The following is a 7,813-nucleotide window of genomic DNA, read 5'->3' as shown; positions in this document are numbered from 1 at the left end:
TACTGAAAATCTTTTGGTTGCGTACCAGACAGGTTGAAAATCCAAAGTGGAAATTTTCCTTATCTCATATTTCTCCCCAGACATTTGTGCAACTGGGGCAGACAAACTAGCTAAATGTTAAATGAAATGATTAATTATCATATAAAACTTGACAATTTCACAAGTTCTGTTCTTCATCACCTCAAGTGCTCCTCTGATTAAAATTATATGTTTTTGAAATGATCCTCTCTGAAAGGACTATTGCACTCTAAACCCAAATGTCCTCCCAGAAAAAGAAATAATATATTGCAATTGAATCGGGTGTTCAGTGGCATCACGCACACTGCCAAAATACACCCCTTCACATATAAGAACACTTTTTCAATAACCCGTATTGAAATTTGAGGGAGAATGATCCGGCTCAGACCCCAAAATAAAACAATTAGGAGTCCATTATTGCTGTATAAGACAGTACATTAAGCATTTGGTGCCTTCTAATCTTGAACAATGCTCTGAGGGATTTTTTTTTTTTTTTTTTTTCCCCAAGCAACAAATAACATTTTAAGCACTGGCTTTGACTGCCTCCTTATTATCACTTTACTGATGGCAATGATTCTCTGATTAGGTTCAAAGTATGTGCCATTAAAAATCAAGCATAAAAATCCAATCCACTGTGTTCCTAAATCCCAGTCAAAAACTGTAATCTCTCACCTTTTTTTTTTTTTTTTTTTCATGCATGTGTTGGTTTCGGCATTTTTTTTACGTTTAAAAAAAACGTTTCACTTACCATAACTGAGGATCGTAGGCAGCTGATGGCAGCGAAGTCTTCACTGAGGTGTCGTGTCCTGCGAACTCAGAGGTGGTACAGTACATACTTAATTCTTTTCTATTCATATTTTTAGAAACGGCTATAGCATCATTAGCACCTTATTGAGACTGTGTAAAAACATTTACGTTGACCTTGGCTATGAGCTGTGAGTGAAACTTGAAACTGGAAAAGCGAAGGTTTTAAAGTCGTTTCTCAAAATAAACATCCAAACCTGTCGAGTGATTAAGGTGTAAAATCTCCGACTGCTTCACCAACTGTTGCAGGCTTACAGCAACAGTTGTTCTTCATTACCATCATATTTTATAGGATGCGGCAAAAATGTCTCTTCTTCCCTTATACACTACTTAGAGCGCTATAAATTCATTCAATGTCCCTTGAATTTGTATCTCACAGACAAAAGAAGCCTAAATCATTATGACCTTTGTCTTATCGTGTTCACAAAAGTGGTTTGTCTTTTCTGTTCAGTTAAAGCAATATTTATGAGTTCTGGGGGTGAGTGGGTGAATCTGTTCATGTTATAAAAATCACACTGTCATTTTTCACTGGGTGGTCTGACATTTTATGGCCATTGGGATATTTTAAAGTGATCTACTGCGCAGATTGAAGACATTTTGAGCTCCTTGGCAACAGTGTGACGTCTGCAGAGATACCGAGATACAGAGATAGCCTGGCTCAGGATCTTCCAAGTTCTTGAAACGATGTGGACACTGTTTTTGAAGCCTCTGTCGACATCTCATTCCGCTGACGCTGCGATGAAAAGGATGTTCTGTTATTCATCATGAAACCAGGCAGGTTTCTGGTCACTGCACAAAGGAAATCCAGTGTGTCGTGGTCCAAGTTTGGGAAGGAATGGCTCCATGAGGGGGCACTGTCGCACCACCTTTCAAAGACAATACAATCAGCGGCTGACAACTGCAGAGGTTCAGAATACGGTTTGAGACATCTGTCATATCGGCCAACATGACCCGAGTCCATGCACTGCGTATCCGTTAGCCCAGTGCGTTAGGACTGCTGAAACGAGCTGGCTGCACCTATCGGAACAGCATTTCTTCTTTTGACACACACTTAGAAAAGTTGCTTTTGTTTCCAGCTGCAATCTGATTTTATACCAGCACTGACTCCCTGACTTCTGCATCGTGAAGGCCCAGAGAATCTGCACACAAAACACACAAAACACACACCACTGCACACACAGATGGACATCCCCGTTAAGGATCAGACCAAAGCACTTTCTTATATTCCTTGAGATCTGGCGGATTTCAAGCTTAGACAGTTGTTTGTTCTTGTTTCCTCTGCAGACAAGGTATCTCATGCCTCTTGTTGCCCGAACCGTTGTCTTCGTTGTCTTGATATCCAGGCATAGGCCGACTTCTAAGTCTTCTCCAATATGAGTTGTCAGGCTATATTTACCTATGATTCTCTGGGACACCAAACTCAATTCTACAGTCTTGTTTGATTTTGCATAATGAGCGGCTGCTGGCTGCTCACAGGATAATGTCTTTGACTGACAGCTATGAAGATGAATTCCACACATCTTGATATGCATTCTGGAAGGCCAGTGTACGCTCCTAAAGCCATGGCTAACCAGACCGATACATTGCATGTGGTTCAATCAGCTGTCGGTGGTGATCCTGAAGTTTCATAAAGCTGGGAAGGCTGTGCAGTTGGAAATAGAATATTGCATGTAAATATTGCTCTCCTGCCATGAAAATATAATGAGTCGATAGGACAAAGCAGACCTGTTGTATCATGTTAAAATGCTCTCTAAGAGTTCAAGAGTACTGACAGGCCAAGCAAAAATATATTTATGCCAAGAGAAATACGTGGTGATGCAAGATGCAGCAGAGCTGAAAATGTCGCGTTTGAGTCATAGCTCATTGGGAGCGTTGTGCATCTTTAAATTGGTTTCAAATATTCATAATCTTAAACTTTCCGTTTGAACAATACATATTTGTATATTACTTTTAATATAATGCATCCTATGATGTGCAGTGTAATCTAGTTCTGCAAATAAGGCACAAAAAACAAAACAAAAAAAAAAAAAAAAGCTGCCTGCCTGCCGTTACATCTAGACAGAGCATAGGAAAAATAACCCAGAAAACAAGGGAGCGAAAATTAGGAATATTTGGAGAAATAAGTCATTAAAAAAGATAATTAAAGAGTAAAAAAAGTGCGTACTTTAACATTAAATATATCTCACTGTTTAATTCTAAAAAATGAAAATACTACTGGGCTCCTCTCTGAATATTAAACTACAGTTTTATTATTAAATTCATTGTTTTAAATTAACCCTATTCATTAATGTTTCTCATTGTAGATTTACTATTATTATAATCCCTCCATGGCTGCACATTTGAGAGAGGTTGCATTTGTTTTTTTACTTCATCTTTTACTTGCTGATGATGAAAATGCCCACGAGGAGCACATTTGTTTTGTTTTTTTTGTTTTTTTTTGGGGGGGGGGTTAAAGTATAGACTCATTTCTCATCTTGTCCCTATTCCAAATCATAAAGTGAAGAAGAACACAGTAACACATTCCTGGGGAGCTGCTTTCAATTGCCTTCAGAGTTATATTGTACCCATCTCTTTTTTTTTTTTTTCATTTTATTTTCAGTGTCTTCATGCAATAATATCTGTAAGCGTGTGAGACGTCAACGGGTCGGGTATACAGATCAGAGCGATGCGCTGCTGTTGTCCCTTTTTTACCATTTCTTTTCTTTTTACAGTAAAAAACCTGACTGTGAGCTCCACTTCAAACAAACTTCAGTTCACTTTCCTTTACCATACTCCATATATACTTGGTATTCAGAAACAATACTTCTTTTCTCTGGAACTCCCTGGCTGGCTGTACCTTGGTTTTCTCACACTGATTTATCAGTATGAATTAGTAAGTATTTCATTGGTTACTCAGCTGTCTCCACCGGTTTTTAAGACTGCCACTGGTGCCCTTCACTTCCTTGGTACACCTTCATGGAATTCAGGGTACACCCTGGACCAACACATAGGGACAGACAGAGACCAACAACCAATCACACTCACATTCACACCCACAGGAAATTTAGTGTCAACGATTACCAGATACTGTAGTTTTTCAAGAAAACACAATTTGACAAGGTTAAAAACTATGCACATGGACTGTGGGTCTGAAAAATGAAGCCAATGTTAAGTGCCCTTAATCTCTATCTGCCAAATGACCATTAGATACGACTCCACTAGTTGCAAAAAGAAGTAAATTCTTTGGAAAATGGCTCTACTTCTCACTTGATTTATGAACTGAGTGAATATTTTCCTGATGAGTTTGTGGTCTCAATCACAAATTCAAAGACTTCTTTAAAACATCATGATGTTCATCAACAACAACAAAAAAAAAGAAAAGAAAAAAGATTGGAATACATCAGTGTGTGGTTACCACGGATACTCCTCACGCCTCCAGAGCGCCATCCTCTCATCCAAATCTGGTCATATACCTTGACGACAGTCACAGCAATAACTTTAAGACTTCAAAATGGCAATTGGCAAACAATAAATAATAAGATACTCTGAGCCAAAGTGGTACACAGACCAAACTCATCATCAGACTGAATTATCATCACTAGAACCAAAGACTGCGGCACCGAAAAACAACGGAAAAAAAAAAAAAACAGAAAGAAAGAGATAATTACACAACAATCTCCATGACGTTATTACTTAACCATGCAAAGTAAATACAAAGCATGCAGAGCTCAGCTCCCATAACAACCATGAGCACATTTTATAAGTCAAAATGTTTTCTTAAAGTCTCTTGCCGTGGTCTGCTTAGCAGTCTGTTCACAGAACACAATCTAAAACAATACACCAATCTCAAACCGGCTATTAAGCATGATTTGCAGCTGTTCAATAGTAGGTTACGTCTTGGTGACGAGAAAAAGATGATAAACGTACCCAACCGCGATTGCCCAAATTAAAAAAATCAACTAGAACATTGTCATCTGTTTAGCAGCTACTCAGCATTTCTTTGTCAGATTTTGGCCTTACAGCTACGAGCTGCTCTATTTAAAAAAAAAAAAAAAAACCTGGTTCCATCACTGCGGGAAAAGGTGCTGATTGAGCCCAGACGCTTAGAGGAGTGGATGGAGCTGCAGTTAACGGAGAGAGGGTTTTCATGTTCTGTAAATGAAACATAATGTGGATAAAAGAAGAGTCAGATCCACCAGCAATGAACAAAATGAAAGCTGAAATGAAATCCTGACCTGTTAAGATGATGGCAGTATCCCTAAAATGTAATACTGGAGGGAAAGATTTTATTTTGCAGCAGCGTCCAGCAGCGCCCACTGTCCCAGATGTCCTCTCAGCTGCACCTCTGGCATTTCAGCACAGCACCTCAGCACGCCGAGCTGGAGATATGTACAATGTAAATTCAGTGAATTTTCGGCTGGACAGGAACTGATAATGGGGAGTCTTTGCCGACTGACTGAGCTCGAGTTATATACCATGTGACAGAGTAATCAGGTCATACTAGGGAGTGTTGGAGTTCAAAAACAAGCACTGGTTGCCAGCTTGATGCCTCGGCTGATTTTTTTTCAGACCCCTTTTGAAACTTTCTTCCCGCAAATGTACCTTTGTGACACATTTACACAAAAACCTCTCCTACTTCCCAATCATTACTACTGCCTTGATTGTGTAGCTGTCACATGCAGAAAGTTTGGTTTGAAAATAAAATGAGAGACTCTCAGGTCGCTACATACTCAGATTGTTCGCTACTTTTTACCCTGGACTAAAGTTTTTGCAGCAATCTCAATATGGTCATGGAAAGAAAAGAGAAAAAGGTCAAAAGGTGGAATGGTTAATTACCAGCTGGAGTACTGCACGTCGTAAAGCACTGAATTATCTCCAACACATTTCCAAAAAAGGATTGTCCGCTCTGCCAAGCACTAATAATAGAAGAAAACAAGAGCACTGGTAACAATTGTGCAGTATCACATATCATTTACGCTACTTTATCCAAAAAAGCTGTTTTTGGGGTTTTATGTTTTGCTACTTGAAGTTGGAATCAAATAGTTTTTCTCAGAGCTGATTGACTGTTTTGAGTGATCTCACTGACTCACAGTCCAATTGCTGACTAACAATTGCACTGATTTGCCAGCCACGCAGGAGGCAGGAGGAAGTTCCTAAATCAGATTTTCCTCTAAAAGGTCAGGATAAACCCAAGCTGCAGAGGAAACTTCATGGCATTAAATCAATCTGGGGCGAGACAGGAACTCATCTCTAACAATAATATTATTATTTGTGCCATAATGCATTTTTCTTGTGTATTGGATGACATTACTGCTCTCGGTGAGGCAGAAACAGGCATTCCAGTGGTTTTCACGAACACACCACTGTTGGATATATGGCGCTTCTTTCTCACATGAGTGGTCATCTTTCATAAGGAGTCATATGTGGTCATTCATAAGGACAGTGTTGCACGAGAAAGCGTTTTCCAAGCTGCTGCCTCAATTGTTCCTTCAAAGTTGCTGTTTTGGCAGCAATTAGCATTGACGTTGCTCTCTGTGAAATACAAGAAATGTCCTGTATCATCGCAGACACAAGCTGATAGTTTCTGTATTTTCGCCCTGCTTAATGTGTTTCATATGGATTTCCATTACTCAGCTCATTCTGGAAGTGAAGGGAGAGAGAGAGAGAGAGAGAGAGAGAAAGGAGGTCCCTCAGGACTGAGAAACAACCTCCGCCTGCATCCTCTGTGCATAATTGAACAAATTAGCTATGAACAGCTGGTACTTGTTAAAATGACCCTCTTTCATTTTATTGCCACGGACAAGAGGTCTGATAGCATCTGCAAGCTACAGCTGTCAGCCATTCTGATTCGCTCGCCGATTCCTGCTTTCAATATATCATGACAAACATAATTACCTCAACATTCACTTCCCATTGTTATCTCTTCTTCTCCCCTACTGCTAATATTTCCCAGGGCACACTTAGTGATGCCAGGTTGCAATCCTTGTATGCTTTCTGTACATTTTGTTTGTATTTTCCATGGCATCTTCTCTCCATCTCTCTACCGAGTCGTCCCCCCCCCCCCCCCCCCCCCCCCAAACTGTTTGGGTTCTTTAACAACTCCACACTGAGTTTGGTTAGACATGCTCTATGTGTAAAGTGCCTTGATGTGACTTTCTTATGATTTGGTACTATGTAAATAAATTTCATTTGATCTTATTTTATGGATTTGACAAATTTCCAGGTGCAGAATGTGTGCACCAGTTACAGCCATGTTCTGCTGGTAGCCCATCCAGTTTTGCTGCTTCGACTTTGTCAAATCACTTTTTCTTTTTCTGTTTAAATTAACATGTCATACTTCTTTACTTGTTAGCATTATAGCGTGTGCAACAGTAGAAGTGAACACAATCATCATGCATACACCTGGCGCTCTTCAAGCTATGTGTCACTGTCGCTGCACCACTTCAAAACAATGACGGCCACGAGTCATACAGTACTGACGAAGATTTATTTAGCTTTTTTGATCTCTTGCTTTGTCCGACACCATGAAAACTACGAATACAAAAGCACACTTCTCAGTGTCCGCTGATACACAAGCTTAAATCATATAATAACCACATGAAGGAAATATAAGCATAGCACAAAGTAAGACACAAATGACGCCAATGACCACAGTGTTTTGAACCACAGTCCCGCTCAACAGTGACCTCTGATCATGCGATCGTGACTCTACACATTAGCTCACAATTGTTTGTTTCTAACATAAATCATTTAAAGGCACATTTTGACAGTTTTATATATATATATATATATATATATATATTTGATCTTTTTTTTTTACATCTACCTTAACTAAAATGGTAATGAATATGTGACAGAAAATATGCACACGTTTCTAATAGAAACCTGCCACCTGACAGCCACACTCATCAATATGTCAATTTCCTGCAACCCAAGGTGGTCGAGAAGACACCACATGCTGTGACATCATCTTTTCTACTAATCAAGCAGAGCGGCTTCAAGAATGGAGGTT

This window comes from Echeneis naucrates, chromosome 7 (genome assembly GCF_900963305.1).
Source record: "Echeneis naucrates chromosome 7, fEcheNa1.1, whole genome shotgun sequence".
NCBI classification, from domain to species: domain Eukaryota; kingdom Metazoa; phylum Chordata; class Actinopteri; order Carangiformes; family Echeneidae; genus Echeneis; species Echeneis naucrates.
The sequence above is the reverse complement of the archived record's forward strand: the minus strand, read 5'-3'. Positions refer to the sequence as shown.